At 40.2% G+C, this 20167-nt stretch overlaps 3 pseudogenes; 2 read left to right on the top strand and 1 right to left on the bottom strand.

The window, feature by feature from the left end:
- LOC130848779 (solute carrier family 22 member 10-like) overlaps window positions 1–15304 on the top strand; it is a 34898-nt pseudogene extending 19594 nt beyond the window's left edge.
- Window positions 11671–11861, top strand: LOC130850617 (U1 spliceosomal RNA; annotated as a pseudogene).
- A 2098-nt stretch (window positions 15305–17402) lies between the features above and the next one.
- On the bottom strand, window positions 17403–18351 carry LOC130849773 (heterogeneous nuclear ribonucleoprotein A1-like; annotated as a pseudogene).
- Between the last annotated feature and the right edge of the window lie 1816 nt (window positions 18352–20167).

Raw genomic sequence — 20167 nt, 5'->3', positions numbered from 1 at the left:
GGAAAAGAAGGGAGAAGATGCAAATCAACAGAATTAGAAATGAAAATGGAGAAGTAACAACTGACACCGCAGAAATACAAAACATCATGAGAGATGACTACAAGCAACTATATGCCAATCAATTGGATAACCTGGAAGAAATGGATACATTCTTAGAAAAGTACAGTCTTCCAAGATTGAACCAGGAAAAAAATAGAAAATATGAACAGACCAATCACAAGTATGGAAATTGAGACTGTGATTAAAAATCTCCAAACAAACAAAAGCCCAGGGCCAGATGGATTCACAGGTGAATTCTATCAAACATTTCAAGAAGAGCTAACACCTATCCTTCTCAAACTCTTCCAAAATATAGCAGAAGGAGGAACACTCCCAAATTCATTCTACGAGGTCACCATCACCCTGACACCAAAACCAGGCAAAGATGTCACAAAAAAAGAATATTATAGGCCAATATCACTGATGAATATACACGCAAAAAACCTCAACAAAATTCTAGCAAACAGAATCCAACAGCACATTAAAAAGATCCTACACCATGATCAAGTGGGGTTTATCCATGGAATGCAAGGATTCTTCCATATACACAAATCAATCAATGTGATACATCATATCAAAAAATTGAAGGGTAAAAACCATATGATAATCTCAATAGATGCAGAAAAAGGTTTTGACAAAGTTCAACATCCATTTATGATAAAAGCTCTCCAGAAAATGGGCATAGAAGGAAATTACCTCAACATAATAAAAGCCATATATGAGAAACCAACAGCCAACATCGTTCTAAATGGTGATAAACTGGAAGAATTTCCTCTAAGAACAGGAACAACACAAGGGTGGCCACTTTCACCATCATTATTCAACACAGTTTTGGAAGTTTTAGCCACAGCATCAGAGAAGAAAATGAAATAAAAGCAATCCAAACTGGAAAAGAAGAAGTAAAATTGTAACTCTTTGCAGATGACATGATATTATTCATAGAAAACCCTAAAGATGCTACCAAAACACTGCTAGCACTAATTGATGTATTTAGTAAAGTAGCAGGATACAAAATTAATGCACACAAATCTCTTGCATTCCTATACACTAACAATGAAAGTTCAGAAAGAGAAATTAAGGAAACAACCCCATTTACCATTGCAACAAAAAGAATAAAACACCTAGGAATAAACCTGCCTAAGGAGGCAAAAGACCTGTACGCAGAAAATTATAAGACACTGATGAAAGAAATCAAAGATGATACAAACAGATGGAGAGACATACCATGTTCTTGAATTGGAAGAATCAGAATTGTGAAAATGACTATCTTACCCAAAGCAATTCCCAGGTTCAACGCAATTCCTATCACATTACCAATGATTTTTTTCACAGAACTAGGACAAGAAATCTTACAATTTGTATGGAAATGCAAAAGACCCCAAATAGCCAAAGCAATCTTGAGAAGGAATGATGGAGTTGGTGGAATTAGGCTTCCTGACTTCAAACTATACTACAAGGCCATAGTGATCAAGTCAGTATGGTACTGGCACAAAAATAGAAAGGAAGATCAATGCAACAGAATACAGAACTCAGAGGGAAACCAAAGCATATATGGGCACCTTATCTTTACCAAAGGAGGTAAGAATATACAATGGAAAAAAGACAGCCTCTTCAATAAGTGGTGCTGGGAAAACTGGACAGCAACATGTAAAAGAATGAAATTAGAACACTTCCTGAAACCATATACAAAAATAAACTCAAAATGGATTAAAGACCTAAATGTAAGGCCAGACAGTATAAAACTCCTAGAGGAAAACATAGGCAGAGCACTCTATGACATCCTTTTGGACCCACCTTCTAGAATAAAGGAAATAAAATCAAGAATAAAGAAATGGGACCTAATGAAACTTAAAAGCTTTTGCACAGCAAAAGAAACCATAAACAAGACAAGAAGACAACCCTCAGAATGGGAGAAAATACTTGCCAACAAAGCAATGGACAAAGGATTACTCTCCAAAATACACAAACATCTCATGCAGCTTAATACCAAAAAAGCAAATTACCCAATCCACAAGCGGGCAAAAGACCTAAACAGACATTTCTTCAAGGAAGACATACAGATGGCCAACAAACACATGGAAAGATGCTCAACATCACTAATCATTAGAGAAATGCAAGTCAAAGCCACAATGAGGTATCACCTCACTCCGGTCAGAATGGCCATCATCAAAAAATCTAGAAACAATAAATGTTGGAGAGGGTGTGGAGAAAAGGGAACCCTCCTGCACTGTTGGTGGGAATATAAGTTGGTACAGCCACTATGGAAAACAGTTTGGAGGTTCCTTGAGAAACTAAAAATAGAACTACCATATGACCCAGTAATCCCACTACCGGGCATATACCCAGAGAAAACCATAATCCGAAAAGAAACATGTACCATAATATTCATTGCAGTGCTATTCACAATAGCCAGGACATGGAAGGAACCTAAATGCCCATCAACAAATGAATGGATAAAGAAGATGTGGCATATATACAGAATGGGATATTACTCAGCTATAAAAAGGAATGAGATGGAGCTATATGTAATGAGGTGGATAGACCTAGAGTGTGTCATACAGAGTGAAGTAAGCCAGAAAGAGAAAAACAAATATTGTATGCTAACTCATATATACGGAATCAAAAAAAAAAATGGTACTGATGAACCCAGTGACAAGACAAGAATAAGGATACAGATGCAGAGAATGGTCTGGAGGACACAGGGTTGCGGGGGCAGGGGACGAAGGGGAAGTTGGTAAGAAGTGAGAGAGTAGCATAGACATACATATACTACCAACTGTAAAATGACCAGTGGGAAGTTGCTGTACAACAAAGGAAGATCAACTCGATGATGGGTGATGCCTTAGAAGGCCAGGACAGGGAGGGTGGGGGGGAGTCGTAGAAGGGAGGGGTTATGCGGATATGTATAAATACAGCTGATTGACTTTGGTGTACCTCATAAGCCGGTACAAGAGTGTAAAGCAATTATATTCTAATAAAGAGCTTTAAAAAAAAGAATAAACAAATGGGACCTAATGAAACTTAAAAGCTTTTACACAGCAAAAGAAACCATAAACAGGACAAGACAACCCTCAGAATGGGAAAAAATAGTTGCCAATGAAGCAATGGACAAAGGATTACTCTCCAAAATATACAAACAGCTCATGCAGCTTAATACCAAAAAAGCAAATTACCCAATCCACAAGCAGGCAAAAGACCTAAACAGACATTTCTCCAAAGAAGACATACAGATGGCTAACAAACACATGAAAAGATGCTCAACATGGCTAATCATTAGAGAAATGCAAGTCAAAGCCACAGTGAGGTATCACCTCACTCTGGTCAGAATGGCCATCATCAAAAAATCTGGAAACAATAAATGTTGGAGAGGGTTCAGAGAAAAGGGAACCCTCCTGCACTGTTGGTGGGAATGTAAATTGGTACAGCCACTATGGAAAACAGTATGGAGGTTCCCTCAAAAACTAAAAATGGAACTACCATATGACCCAGCAATCCCACTACTGGGCATATACCATGAGAAAACCATAGTCCAAAACACAACATGTACCATAATGTTCACTGCAGCACTGTTTACAATATCCAAGTCATGGAAGCAACCTAAGCACCCATCAACAGATAAATGGATTAAGAAGATGTGGCACATATATAGCATGGAATATTACTCAGCCATAGAAAGGAATGAAATTGAGTTATTTGTAGTGAGGTGGATGGACCTAGAGACTGTCATACAGAGCAAAGTAAGCCAGAAAGAGAAAAACAAATACTGTATGTTAACTCACATATATGGAATCTAAAAAAATGGTACTGATGAACCCAGTGATAGGGCAAGAATAAAGATGCAGATGTAGAGAACAGACTTGAGGACCTGAGATGGGGGGCAAAGGGGAAGCTGGGACCAAGTGAGAGAGTAGCTTTGACATATATACACTACCCAATGTAAAATAGATAGCTAGTGGGAAGCTGCTGCGTAACAGGAAGATCAACTCTGTGATAGGTGATGACTTAGAGGGCCAGGACAGGAAGGGTGGGAGGGAATAGTCGGAGGGAAGGGACATGGGGATGTATGTATAAATACAGCTAATTCACTTTGTTGTACAGCAAAAACTGGCACAACAATGTAAAGCAATTATATTCCATTAAAGAGCTTAAGAAAAAATACATACACCACAATGTTAATAGCAGCACTATGTACAATAGCCAAGACATGGAAACAACCCAAGTGCTCACCAACAGAGGAATAAATAAAGAAGATGCGGTACATATGTACAATGAAATATTAGCCATAAAATGAATGAAATTCTCCCTTTTGCAGCAATGTGGATGGACCCAGAGAATATTATGCTTAGTGAAATGTCAGAGACAAATACTGTATAATATCACATATGTGGAATCTAAAAAATAATACAGATGAATGTGTATGCAAAACAGAAACAGGCCCACAGATATAGAAAACAAATTAGTGATTACCAAAGAGGAGAGAGAAGGGCGGGGGGAGGGGGAGAGGGGCGATTCAGGGTATGGGATTAATAGATAAAACTACTGTGTATAAAATAGATAAGCACGGGATTTCCCTGGTGACACAGTAGTTAAGAATCCGCCTGCCAATGCAGGGGACATAGGTTCAATCCCTGGTCCAGGAAGATCCCGCAAGCCGTAGAACAACTAAACTTGCACCACAGCTACCAAGCCTGTACTCTAGAGCCCACAAGCCACAACTGCTGAGCCTATGCACCACAACTACTGAAGCTCATGGGCCTAGAGCCCATGTACCACCACAAGAGAAGCCACCACAGTGATAAGCCCATGCACTGCAACAAAGAGTAGCCCCAACTCGCCACAACTAGAGAAAGCCCATGCACAACAAAAAAGACCCAAAGCAGCCACATAAATAAATAAATAAATAAATAAATAAATAATAGATAAACAGAAGATATATTTTACAGTGCAGGGAATTATATCTATTTTTTTGTGATAACTTATAATGGAGTATAATCTGAAAAAATACTGAATCACTGTGCTGCACACCAGAAACTAATATAATGTTGAAATTCAACTGTACTTCAGCAAAAAATTGGAAACTACAAGTGTTGGTGACCATGTGGAGAAATTGAAATACTTGTCCACTGATAGTGTGAATGTAAAGTGGTGAAGCCACTTTGGAAAACAGTTTAACAGAGCCTCAAAAATCTAAACATAGAATTGCCATACGAGACAGAAATTCCACTCCTATACTATATATTTTAGAGTATGTACTCTAAAAACAGGGACATCAAAGTTCAATACAACGTTATTTATAAGCAAAGGTGAAAATGCAATTATCCATCAACAGACAGATTGATAAACAAAATATGGCATACATACAGAATAGAATATTTTTAATCCAGAAAAAAGAATGAAGTTCTGGTACATGGTAGAACATGAATGAACCTTGAAAAAAATGTGCTGAATAAAATAAGCTAGGCACAAAAGGACAATTGTTGCATGCATCCACTTATATGAAATATCTAGAATAGGCAAATTAATAGAGACAAAACATAGATTAGAGATGTCAGAAGGATAAGAAGACAGTGGGAAATGGGGAGTTATTGGTTCCTGGTAATAGAATTTCTTTTTGGGTTAATGAAATGTTTTGGGAAAAGACAATGGTGATGGTTGCACAACATGATGAATGTAATTAAACACTGAATTGTACATCTAAAATGATTGTATTGTATTGTATTTATCTTACCACAATAAAAACATTGAAATATATCTCCGACTATTATTGTGAATTGTGTATCTAATCCTGTCAATTTTGCTTCATGTATTTCAAACATTTGTTAAGATGCATTTGACCTTTTAAGTATTATTTCTGCAAACGTACTTTGTTTTGAAATTGATTTTATTTGATGTTAATATACACACTGCAGCCTTATTATTTTTACTATATGAATTGTATATCTTTTTCTGTCAATTTACTTGCAACATATAATATTTTAAGTATTATCATGGGCAGTATAAAATTATGTCCTTTTTTTAACCCATTCTGGTCATTTCTACCATCTGATAGATAGCATAGGCAATTAATAATTTGCTTGAAATGGTTGTTGTAATTTTGTTTCCGTCTACTATTTCATCTTTTGTTTTATAAATTATTTTCTTGATGATGATGATTATTATGATTATTTGGTGTTGGTTTTGTTCCTAGACATCACATTTTCTAACTTGGGGGTGAATTATTTGAATAGTTTAAGAATTCTAAGTATTGCAGAGGAATTCCCAATCCCAAACTTTGTTCATTTGTTTTTATTACTGGGCATATAAATTAGCACATCCTGTTTAGTCCAAGTTGTACCCACTAAAATCCTCTTTTTCTTTTTTTTTTTTTTTTTTGATGCCCAATGAAACAGAATTCCCTTTCCTTTATTTGTCCTTCAAATTCTTTATCCCTTCATTCTCCATCTTAGGTAATTCTTTCCTCTAAGAGATTTATGTAATATCCTCTGTTTGGGTTATGGTGCTCTTATATTCTGTTCTAGAAAAGTGTATTTCTTGAAGCCAACAAAACCTGATTCATCAAAGATTGACTCTTCCATAAACCCTCAACCACTTTGATGCATTCTTCCACTGATCTTTGCATCTATTTAGCCTTGCCTGTCTTGTCTTAGAGACCCAAGTACACTTTTAGCTTTCTTGTGTTCCAGACACTATAGCGACTCTCTACTGTGCTAAGTACATATGCTTGTACAATAAACGCTTGCAGAATATTACAATTTCCAACGCTATAGTTTCTTTTATATGGTATCACTTGGTGTCAGAGGCCTCTGCTGATTGGATGATGAAGTTTTTGTATTGTTAGTCTATGGACAAAGAGTGTTACTTTGAGGAGATTTCCATTCTTGATTTAGCTCTTGTTTACTCGAGCTTTCAGGTACATGAATCACTTGTTAAAATTTCAGAGTATACTTTTGTTTTCTTAATTTTTTACCAACTATCATTACTCCCATCATCTAAGCAGACTCTCTGTTTCTTAGGTTTGGGCGAAAGTTGATTCTCAGGTGGTGTTTGCTCCAGCTTGCCATTGCTGGGACCTGTGCAGCCTTTGCCCCCACCTTCCTCATTTACTGCTCACTACACTTCTGGTCAGGTTGTTCTGCTGGGGTCATCCTAACAAATAACGGGATGCTCAGTGAGTCGACAATTTTGGTCTTCTCCATTTTCCAAGCCCTGAATTTGACCTTGAAATTTCACGCTTATCTGAAATTAATATCTCAATTTTATTTTCTTTCAGTTATAGAGTGGACAAGGTCCCAGTCGAAAGCGACGGTAATAACACTGATGACCTGTGCCATTAGTATTGGACAGATAACCTTGGGAGGACTGGCTTTTGTCTTTCAAGAGTGGTGCACCCTGCAGCTGGTGGTGTCTATACCTTTCTTGTCTTCTTTCTCTCCTCAAAGTATGACCCGCTCTCTCTGTCTTAAGGGAACCTGGGATGAAATGCATATTGAATTGGGATGTATTCATTTTCTTTCTTTCCCTGGACCCCTTCTTATTGTTTGGACCTAAAATCCATGTCTCTCTTCTGTTCATTCTGGGCAATTTGAGATTTGAGAAGCAGAACAGAGAATAACAATGATCTTTCTGCCTGGGAATTCTAGGGACTTTTCTGTCATATAGCATCCTAAGCTTACCCAGCATAAGGGTAATAGAGTTATTCCCATATTATTTTCCTTAATATAAAATATAGACTCAATTTTTAAAAAAGAAATACCTTTAATTCTGTTTTGGCTTTGGAGTGAATCAGATCACAGTAAACCTTTCAGTGATTTGCTATGTTTTAGGTGGAACTGGATGAAGGAAGAGGCAGCAAGTTTATTCATAGAGCAATTTGACAAAATAGCATCATGATTTTTCCAGTAGTGAAAATGGCATGCATATTGGGTGATTTACTTTATGAGTTCAGCACTTCCTCTTCCCTTAAATAACTTTAACATTTATTTCTGGGTAACTATACCCCAACACTTAAAACCTATCTAGGGAGAATCAGATTTAGGAGATCACAGACTGATGAAAACAGATTTTATACAACAAGATGAGTTCAGAGAGACAGGACAGTGTAATCCATGTCAGACTTATCTGTCAGGTCATTCTATATTCATAACAGCCCTACAAGGAATCTGGCACTACTGTTCCCATTTTATTGATGAGAAAACTGAGGCAGATGTAAAGAAGTAACTCGGGTAATTAGTTATCAACATAGCTAGTAGTGGCAGTACTTGCAATCTTTGTAAGGCTTTAAGCTTACATGTTTGGGGCTTCTTTTTTTTTTAATAAATTTAATTATTTATTTATTTATTTTATTGGCTGCATTGGGTCTTCACTGCTGCACACGGGCTTTCTCTAGTTGATGCGAGCAGGGGCTACTCTTCATTGTGGTGTACGGGTTCCTCATTGTAGTGGCTTTTCTTGTTGTGGAGCACAGGTTCTAGGTGCGTGGCTTCAATAGTTGCGGCACATAGGCTCAATAGTCGTGGCTCATGTGTTCTAGAGCACAGGCTCAATAGTTGTGGCACACAGGCTTAGTTGCTCCATGGCATGTGGAATCTTCCCAGAGCAGGGCTCGAACCTGCGTCGCCTGCCTTGGCAGGAAGATTCTTAACCACTGTGATGCCTAGGAAGTCCGGGGCTTCTTTTTTAAAAGAATATATACTATAAATATTTTCTAGTGTACAGAGTTGTTAGATCCCATGCCAAGTTTTAGATTCTCAAGTTTAAGGGATTCTCAAGTTTAAGCTTCATAAGCATCTTGTAAATTCTCCTGGTGAATAAGCAGAGAGGCAAATTGACCCCAAATTCTGTGTTCCTTACTAGTAGTACAACTTTCAAGTGTACTGCATGGAGTGGTCACTCTCATATTTTCCTAGTATTTGTATAATATAACTGGAATTTCTCTTCCTACTCCAACAAGTGAAGTGGTGGCTGTTAGGTGGAAGGCAAAATGCATCTGTTATCAATAATCATATGACATACAAGCAAGAGAGAGCTGACTGCACTGTGTGCCCTTCCTTCATCAGGTGGATGGTGGAATCTGCTCGGTGGCTGATTATCACCAACAGACCAGATGAGGGCTTAAAGGAACTCGAAAAAGTTGCACACAGAAATGGAATAAAGAATGCTGAAGCAACCCTGAACATGGAGGTGAGCAAGAAAGGGAAGGTGGTTACTGGGTTGGAGGGAAGACATAAACTGACACCTGCCTTCTCCTTATTGAGATAGACAAGATGCTTTTCTAACAAGGGCAGCTTTGGGGAACATAAACTCAGTTTCCTCACCTTTCATGGCCGTCTCATAGAAAAGAAGCACTGCCCACTGTAAAACTACTTCCTTTAGCTCACTCCCTGATCTGAATCTACAGCCTACGTACTCTCATGGATGTCCTGTACCATTCCACGGTCTCATTTTCAAAATATCATTTTTGCCAATTTTCCTGGAGTCTCCCTTAACTCCCTACATCCTATTTCATATCATTTTCACACTTGTTATTGCATGTGTAATATGTTATACTAGAAAGAAAGCTGACATATCTCTCTTCTCCTGTTGGGTGCCAGCGCTCATCACAATACCAGGCACTGTGTTGGCAAATGATACGTATTTGTTGTTGTTGAAGGGTTTGAGAGCTACCGTGCGGGAGGAGCTGGCAGCAGCACAGACCAAAACTACTGTGCTTGACTTGTTCCACACACCCAACCTGCGTAAGAGGATCTGTCTCCTGCTCTTTGTGAGGTGAGCTTCACACAGTGCATGACGACATTCATAGAGTGGGGACGTGTATCTATTTATTGGGTTGGCCAAAAGGTTTGTTCAGGGTTTTTATAAGATGTTATGGAGGGACTTCCCTGGTGGAAGTCTGCCTGCCAAAGCAGGGGACATTGGTTCGAAACCTGGTCTGGGAAGATCCCACATGCTGCGGAGCAACTAAGCCCCTACACTACAGCTGCTGAGCCTGTACTCTAGAGCCCGTGAGCCACAACTACTGAGCCCACATGCCACAACTACTGAAGCCTGTATGCCTAGAGCTTGTGCTCCACAACAAGAGAAGCCACCACAATGAGAAGCCTATGCACCGCAATGAAGAGTAGCCCCCACTCACCACAACTAGAGAAAGCCTACTCACAGCAACCAATAAGTTAATTGATTAATTTTTTGAAAAAAGATGTTATGTAAAACCCCAAACAAACTTTTTGGCCAATCCAATATTTCAAAGGTTATAACAGTGTTATGAGAGAGAGGGCGTATTTGCAGTTAAAAGGTGAGGAAAACACACCAAATAAGACTCATAGGGAGCTGTTTATATGGTGAACAGTTAGTTAGGTCATATCACACTATCAGTCTCTTCACTGGAGGTTGATGTTGAGAACTTCCATCACAGTACAGATTTTGGCACTTAATTTTCATTTATTCTTTCAATCTTAATTGAAGCAAATCTTGCACACTAATGTGAAGAGATCATGAATATATACAGATCAATGAATATTTCAACATATAAAAATGTAACCAGGGACTTCCCTGGTACCGCAGTGGTTGAGAATCCGCCTGCCAATGCAGGGGACACGGGTTCGAGCCCTGGTCCGGGAAGATCCCACATGCCTCAGAGCAACTAAGCCCGTGCACCACAACTACTGAGCCTGCGCTCCAGAGCCCAAGAGCCACAACCACTGAGCCCATGTGCCACAACTACTGAAGTCTGTGTGCTTAGAGCCCATGCTCCACACAAGAGAAGCCACCGCAATGAGAAGCCCGCACACTGCAATGAAGAATAGCCCCTGCTCACCACAACTAGAGAAAGCCCATGCACAGCGATGAACACCCAACACAGCCAATAAATAAATAAATAATTTTTTTAAATGTAACCAACATCCAGATCAAGATAGACAAATCCTCATTCCCCAGAAGATCCCCTCATGTATCCTATATAACCACCACCACCTCCACCACTGCCCCACTCTCATTTCCTCCTCACTGCGCTCTCTTGTACAGCCATTCTGATCTCCTTCATTGCAGATGAGTGTTGCCTGATCTTGACCTTCACATAATGTAAGTGATAAAAGGGTTCTGTGACAGCCCACTTTCCTCATGCTCTTTTAGGAAGAGTCACCCATTCTGTTGCATGTAACAATAGGGGCTTCTGTAATAAATCTTGTTCATTTATCTCTTGAGGGGATGTAAATACTTTGATAGAGTCAGGAGGAGTAACTACATTTTTGTGTGTCTTTATTGGAGTATAATAGCTTTACACTGTTGTGCCAGTTTCTGCTGTACAACAAAGCGAAATCAGCTGTATTTATACATATATCCCCATATCCCCTCCCTCTCGAGCCTCCCTCTCGAGCCTCCCTCCCACCCTCCCTATCCACTCTCTAGGTCATCAGCAATCATCAGGTTGATCTCCCTATGTTAAGCAGTTGCTTCCCACTAGCTATCTATTTTACATTTAGTAGTGTATAAATGTCAGTACTACACTTTCACTTTGTTCCAGCTTCGAGGAGGAGTAACACTAAATACAATTCTGAATTTTTGAAGACTTACACACACAAAAAGCACACAGGACATAACAGACCCACTGCCAAGCTTAAGAAAGTAACGGCTGGAATACTTATCTGGCAGGGGAGAAACCATGATCACGAAGGTGGTTTTCCCAGGGCGAGGCTTATCCATTGCACTCTGGTTGTGCTGACCCCTGCGATTTCCCCAAATGTGGGAAACTCAACTGCATAATTTGTGGTAGTGGGGGATTGCGGGAAAAAAAAAAAGTAACTGCTGGAATGTACAGTTTACCGCTTCCCAGACATATCCTAGTAGACTTCTTCAGCATTTAACTGTATTGTGCTTTTTCAACTTTTCTCTATCCACTAGGAAACACTGACTCATGTTCCTGAATCCTAGACAATTAAAGTGGAAAGAAAAAGCATAGATAATGATCAAGAATGGCCTTGCTTTCAATTGATGTGATCTGTGATGGTTTCTTCTGTTGTAATGTCTCAATCTAGCTCTCTCAGAGTGTAGTAAATCATTAAAGTAGACCCCTTTCCCTTAGATGCTTTCTGGGTAAAATGTAGATCCCCAGTGAGAATATTTCATTACATTTCTGAAGGTACAGTTGGTGCATGTTTGCTTTCTTGAATTCTTACATTTTCTCTTGGCCCTAAGAAATCAGATATGAGCTTTAAATTTACCAGAATTATGTTAGACCTCAGGATACTGTGCTCCCAGGTCAAGGCGGCACAGGTAGACTCTTTGCAGTTTCAATCATAGTTGAGAAAAGGGAAACTCTTTACAGTTTGGGGGTTGGAGGACAAGAGGGAGGACTCCCAGCATACAGACAACCCTCAAAAAGAAATCTTTTCACTAATTTCTAAGCTTTAATCCTTCTATATTCAATTTCTCTATACCATCCAGTTTGGTGATTAAGTCAGGTTATGTCTTCCTGTCACTGCCACCTCTATGCTTATGAACTCAGGCAAAAGAATGACCAAAGGAGTATCATTTATCATATAGAGCCATGGAAATTTTTATTGTATCTTTATCACCTTAAAATGAAGTATTATACAAATCAGATGGGACCTTTATTCTTTAACCTTAACCATTGACTGCCTGGATCAATATAATCATCAACTACAGCACCTGGGCTCTAAATCTTACAGCTTGTGTCTTTCCTCTTTTGTTCACTACAAATTTGCAAACATAATACCCTTTTATGGCATCTTTACAAATCTACAGCATTTTGGGAGCAATGTTTTCCTGTTCCAGGTAATCTTTGGAGGTCTCACTGCCTCACCCCGATGTCTTGCACTTTTACCACTGAATCACATGGGCTGTCGACCAACCCAGATGCTTTTCTTGTTCCTGGTGGGACTTCCCATTTTGGCCAGCATATTTGTACCCCAAGGTGAGAGAAGATTGGAATTTGGGGAAAGAAAGTGTCTTTTTCCCAACCATCAGGGATTGTACTGGCCACACTTGTCTGAAGCCAGCCGTAAAGAGAGGTCCTAATAAGGGCTAAGTACTCCCCGAACCAATCTGAGAGTTTATGAGAAATTCTGCTAATAAGCTTTAGAAAAAGAGCCAAAGGTCAGTGAGTGGCAGTGCAGGCATATATTTATCTTCTTCACATAGTAAAAGTTGTCTGTAAACTGGTACCATTTATTCCAGACAGTTCTTCTAGGACAGCGCTTGTTCAGTCATCCTTCACCCATTCACACTTTTAATAATAAGTATCAAGGGGTCAGGCCTTGCAGATATATCCCAGGTGAGGACACAGTGTGGTCACTCCCTCTGTTTTGGCTCTTCATTACCAGCTTTGATGATTAGCCTACTTCCTCATCACTACGTATCCACAATTGAGTGTGGGTTTAAGTCACCATGACTATAGCTCTTGCTTATGAGCGACTCCAAGGAAATGAAAAAATCCCTCTTTTTCAAGAAGTGAAGGTATATACAGTCGGAACCAGGATTTAAGCAGATTAAAATCCTTGCCTATTACCTGGTAGATTATAAGTTAACAGAATGATGATATGTAAGGACTAGGAGACCCTTAGTAGGCACCATGCTTCACCATCTCCCAAGGCAGGAATATGCTTCACAGCATCAGAGTTGGGTGGACTCTGCTCCTCAGAATATCATTAATGATGCAGGTTCACTCCCTTACTATAGAGTTCTTTCCAATATATAAGATCATAATTAGATTTCTTTTTATACTGTGCAGAAAGTTGATTCTCCAAAATAAATTTTTGTGGTTCCCAAATTCTGACAATTTTTTCCAAAAAGATGTTTCCATTCTTGGTTCCTTATGTCTCACATTGATGTAGATCTAGGTTCTCTTCAGCCTGTCCACTAACAGAGTAGTCCTGACCCTTTATATACTCCCTGGTGGCATACTCACCCTGTGGCAATGTTGCATCTGCACTAGGTTGACTGAGTCATTTTGGTTTGCCTGGAACCTTCTTGATTTTATCAATGAAAATCCCACATTGTTAAAGACTCCTAATTCCCAGGTAAACCAGGATGACTGGTCACTTTAAAATCTGCACTTTAATTGTAAAGTCCTCAAGGTTAGAGCTGAGTCTTAGACTCAGTAATTGTCCACATGAAAGTCCTACCTTCTACAATAAGGTTATAGCAAATACTGGACATAATAAGTAAAAGCAAATTTCTGCCACACTCACCTTTTCTTCTTCTTTGAGAAAGCTTTGATATGGAAAGAGATTTGCTGAAATTAATTCAGATAACTTCAAGTACTTTTTACCATCTATATTGATAATTCTACATTTCTCAGTTTATCAAGCACTCCATGATCTCTGATACCATACAATTTTCTACAATATACATATTTCAAAAATACAAATCAACTATAGGGTTTTTTCCTGACTAAATGTTGTGGATGCTGATTCCTTCAGCCCAGATTTCTTAATCTCACTGGTCTTCCTGCCTCCAGAAATGCAGAGCCTGCACGTGACTTTGGCAAGTGTGGGAATCAGCTTTGTTGCCGCCTCTGCCACCAGTTATTCTGTCCATTATAATGAACTCCTCCCCACTCCCCTCAGGTATATGAGTTTATGAATACTCCACCAGGGCCCATAATAGAACTTTCCCAGATAATTGATGCTTATTGGGGGGAATAAACATAAGATCTGTTAATTATAAAGCAATTACTTATAATAGTAATGGTATATTAAAAGCAATTATAACCAAAGTTTCCTGAAAATGCTGACTTGGTGCCAGGTACTGTGCTAAGCAGTATTTCAATGCATCATCTCATTAATTTTTTAGGCCATTTGTCAGACTAGGTGCAGTGTGTAACATTGTTTAAAATGATAAAAACGGTCTAACACACCTTGACCTTGACAGAGAGGGCTAGCAAATCACAGAGCAAATCACAAAAACAAGTGTTTTTCATCAAGCTCGTATATTTAATAATGGTGGGGTTTTTTTCTATTCCAAAATAACATCAAAATAATAGATCATAAATTAAAGTGTGGAATTTTACTGGATTATTATGTAATGTTGTTTACCCTTCAGAGCAAAAGCTTCAGCATTAGATATGATGGCCAGGAGGTGTGGGTCAGCACTGGGTCCTCTCTTGATGACCTTAGTGGTGTATCTACCCACTCTGCCCTGGATCACATATGGAGTTCTTCCCATCATTGCTGGTCTTATTGTCTTTTTCCTACCTGAAACCAGAAGTCTGCCCCCACCTGACACCATCTAGGATGTGGAAAATAAGTGAGTAAAGCTTCAAGTCATCCCCTGGGAGGGACTGTGTGCTTTGGATCTGTGGGTGAGAAAGGCAAAACACCAAGTGGGCCCCTCAGATCACAGGGAAGGCTGAGCCTTTCCTGGGGTACTTCCATCTTGGGCCATTGCCTTCATGAGTGGCAAGGTCATTTCTACCCACTGTGAGTTCCAGTCTAGACTGCAGAGATCCCCTCTGCCCTGTTCTCATTGTTAGTTTTAGTACTGAAGAGATGGTATTTGTGTTGTGAGGGCACATCCTACCTGCCCTCATGATGGTAAAAGGTTTTTTAAAATAAGAAAAATGGTATATGACCTAGGGCTTCCATAATAAAGTTCCACAGACTGAGTTATTTAAACAATAGAAATGTATTTTCTCACAGTTATATAGGCTGGAAGTCTGAGCTTAAGTTGTTTGCAGGGCCATGCCCCCTCTGAAGGCTCTAGGAAAGGGTCTGTTCCAAGTCTCACCTGGTTTCTTGTGGTTCCTTGGCTTGTGGCAGCATAACCCCAGTTTTCACATGGCATCTCCCTGGCATACCTCTGTGTCCAAATTTTCCCTTTTTATAAGGACATAGGTCATATTGGATTAGGGGCCCATCCTACTCCAGTATTACCTCATCTTAATTAATTTTATCTGCAACAACCCTGTTTCCAAATATGATAATCTCACATTCTGAGATACTTGGAGTTGACTGCAACATATGATTTTAAGAAGGACACAATTCAACCCATAACAAATGGAGAGTTCCCTTAAGATTTTCAGCTCACTTTTGCCTTTCCAAAAGTGTCATTGGCCGAGGTCTAAAGAGAACATGTGAGAGTAGCAACTTTTAAAACTGCTTTCTTGGATCTGTGCAGAGTCTATTCCAGCATAAGTGTCAATCCCTCATGGATTTTAATGGCCTTTTTTTAATATTTATTCATTCATTTATTTATTTTTATTGGCTGCATTGGGTTTTGTTGCTGCTCGCGGCTTCGCAGAGAGCAGGGGCTACTATTCATTGCAGTGCACAGGCTTCTTATTGCCATGGCTTCCCTTGTGGAGCAAGGGCTCTAGGTGTGCGGGCTTCAGTAATTGTGGCACTTGGGCTCAGCAGTTGTGGCTCATGGGCTCTAGAGCGCAGGCTCAGTAGTTGTGGCACATGTGCTTAGTTGCTCCGTGGGATGTGGGATCTTCCTGGACCAGGGCTTGAACCCACGTCTCCTGCGTTGGCAGATGGATTCTTAACCACTGCGTCACCAGGGAAGCCCCCTCATGGATTTTATTGAATTAAAAAAGATGATGGGAGAGGATCAGTTTGTACTCGTGCAGGGAGGGCACCCAAACTTATCTTTATTTTTTCTTCTTTTTTCTTTTTTTTTTTTTTGTTTCAAGAAGGTATTAAATCGTTTATTGATTATACATGATAGTGGATGATACACAAGCTTCATTCCCATCTGTAACTTTATCTGCTACCATAATTCAATTTAGATATATTGCATAGGATGTGCCAACAATCATATTAATAACCAAAAAAAACTCCATGACTTTGCTTGAGTGACCCTTTTAAAGGTGAACTCCAGGTCACAACACAGTAACTGTCAGTTCAACTACACCACGGTTTCTGAAGACGATAGCTTCTCCACCAAAGCAGGTTGTAAATAAATTTCAAATGGAACCTGTCATCACCCTGAAGGAATTCTAACCTCACACTGTTGGGGTAATTTACCAAAATGCCTTCAGAGTAGACTAACTTTACACAGCACATTTTAAAAAAGACACATTTATTCAGCGTCATGATCAGACTATTATATTTAGCAATCAACAGCATGGGTGCAAAAAAAAATCTACATTAAAACTCTTTGTTGGAAAGCTTTACACTTTCCACAGAACAGAAACTAAAATAACCTGTTATACACTTAGTCACAAATACAGTCCTCGAGGTTTTTTTGCCCATACACATAAGTATTGTCTAAAACATGTCTTCTTTGTAGCAGCCAGGCCCTGCCACCACTGTGCTTGGCTGAGTTCACAAATCTGTTGTAACCTGTAGCTTCCCTGTCACTTCTCTGGCTCTCCTCTCCTGCTAAGCTTTGTTTCCTGGCAGTAATTAAAATCTTCTGCCACAGCCATAGCTACTGCTGCTGCTGGAACTGCCATAGCCACCTTGGTTTTGTGGTTTGGCAAAGTATTGGCCTCCACCACCATAGAGGCTAGGACTTCTGCCTCCAAATTTTCTCCCTTTCATGGGTCCAAAATTTGAAGATTGATTGTTGTAATTGCCAAAATCATTGTAGCTTCCACAACCTCCAAATTTGCTTCCATCATTACCAAGTCCATGATAGCCATCCCCACTGCCACCATATCCACCACCACCACGGCTGCCACCAAAGCCACCTCAACCACTGAAGTTTCCTCCACAACCAAAGTTGTCATTCCCACCAAACCACCTACACGACCACCACCAAAGTTTCCAGAACCACTTTGACCTCTTTGATTGGATGAAGCACTAGCCATCTCTTGCTTTCCTCACTTCACAGTTGTGGCCATTCACAGTGTGGTGTTTCTGAATGACAAGCTTGTCTATGGAGTCATGATCCTCTAAGGTTACAAAAATATTGCCTCTCTTTTTGCCACTGCCTCGGTCAGTCATGATTTCAATCACTTCAGTTTTCCCATACTGTTCAAAATAATGTCTTAGGTGATGTTCCTCAGTGTCTTCCTTAATGCCACCAACAAAAATCTTTTTCACAGTTAAGTGGGCACAAGGTCTTTGAGAAACTTCTCTTGAGACTGCCCTCTTTGGTTCCACAACTCTTCCATCCACCTTGTGTGGTCTTGCACTCATGGCCACATCCACCTACTCCACAGTGGCATAGATGACACACCCAAAGCCTCTGGAGTGCTTGATGTTTGGATCCCTCATTACCACACAGTCTGAGCACTCCCTGTTGCTCAGAATTGCTCCTCAGACTCTCATCGGTTGCTTCAAAACTCAAACCTCCGATGAAGAGCTTCCACAGCTGTTCGGGCTCTTTGGGAGACTCTGACTTAGACATGACAGCAGTGGAGCGGGAAGACGTCAACGATGCTTACTCAGTGGCATCCACAGGCAGAAAGCTTCTTTTTATTTAATCTGTTTTTATTTGCTAATTGGTTCATTGATTGGTTGTTTCTGTTTTGTTTTCCCAGCAAAAAGTTCTCAAGGAAAGTAAAAGCAAAAGATTCCTACATAAAAGTGACAAAGTTTGAAGGTGATTTCATGAACTGATGATGAGGAAAGAAAAATATGAAGGAAAGGGAGAGGAATCAAGATGGCGGAATAGAAGGACGTGCGCTCACTCCCTCTTGCAAGAGCACCAGAATTACAACTACCTGCTGAACAACCCTCAACAGAAAGTCACTGGAACTCACCAAAAAAAACCACCCCACATCCAGAGACAAAGGAGAAGCCTCAATGAGACAGTAGGAGGGGCACAATCACGTTAAAATCAAATCCCATAAATGCTGGGTGGGTGACTCACAAGCTGGAGAACATTTATACCGCAGAAGTTCTGAGGGTTCTGAGCCCCACGTCAGGCTTCCTAACCTGGGGGTCCAGCAATGGGAGGAGGAATCCCCAGAGAATCAGACTTTGAAAGCCAGCGGGATTTGATTGCAGGACCTCCACAGGACTGGGGGAAACAGAGACTCCACTCTTGGAAGGCACACAAAGAAGTGTGCTCACCAGGACCCAGGGGGAAGAAGTAGTGACCCCATAGGAGACTGAACCAGACCTACCTGCTGGTGTTGGAGGGTTGCCTGCAGAGGTGGGAGGCAGCTGTGGCTCACCGAGGAGACAGGGGCACTGGCAGCAGGGATTCTGAGAAGTGCTCATTGGCGTGAGCCCTTCCAGAGTCCACCATTAGCTCCACCAAAGAACCTGTAAGCTCCAATGCTGGGTTGCCTAAGGCCAAATGACAACCAGGGTGGGAACACAGCCCCACCCATTGGCAGACAAACAGATTAAAGTGTCACTGAGTTCCACCCACCAAATCGAATTAAAGTTTTACTGAGCCCCACCCACCCAGCCCAACCCACCATCAGCCCCTCCCATCAGGAAGCACCCACAAGCCTCCTAGACAGCTTCCCCCACAAGAGGGCAGACAGCAGAATCAAGCATTATCAGAAGTATTTCATCTTGTGGAACTGAAAATCATAGCCACAGAAAGACAGAGAAAATGAAAAGGCAAAAGACTTTGTACCAGATGAAGGGACAAGATAAAACCCCAGAAAAACAACTAAATGAAGAGGAGATAGGCACCCTTCCAGAAAAAGAATTCAGAATAATGATGGTGAAGATGATCCAGAACTTTGAAAAAAGACTGGATGCAAAGATTGAAAAGTTGCAAGAAAAGTTTACCAAAGACCTAGAAGAATTAAAGAACAAACAAACAGAGATATGCAACACAATAACTGAAATGAAAAATACACTAGAAGGAACCAGTAGCAGATTAACTGAGGCAGAAGGACGAATAAGTGAGCTGGAAGACAGAATGGTGATAATCACTGATGCAGAAAAGAATAAAGAAAAACAAATGAAAAGAACTGAAGACAGAATAAGAGACCTCTGGGACAACGGTAAACGCACCAACATTCACATATAGGGGTCCCAGAAGGAGAAGAGAGAGAGAAAGGACCCGAGAAAATACTGGAAGAGATTATAGTTGAAAACTTCCCTAACATGGGAAAGGAAATAGCTACCCAAGTGCAAGAAGCACAGAGAGTCCCAGGCAGGATAAACCCAAGGAGAAACACGCCAAGACATCTAGTAGTCAAATTGACAAAAATTAAAGACAGAGAAAAGTTACTAAAAGCAACAAGGGAAAAATGACA

Source organism: Hippopotamus amphibius, chromosome 3, assembly GCF_030028045.1.
Source record: "Hippopotamus amphibius kiboko isolate mHipAmp2 chromosome 3, mHipAmp2.hap2, whole genome shotgun sequence".
Taxonomy (NCBI): domain Eukaryota; kingdom Metazoa; phylum Chordata; class Mammalia; order Artiodactyla; family Hippopotamidae; genus Hippopotamus; species Hippopotamus amphibius.
Note: the sequence above shows the minus strand (reverse complement) of the source record. Positions and strands in the feature narration are given on the sequence as shown.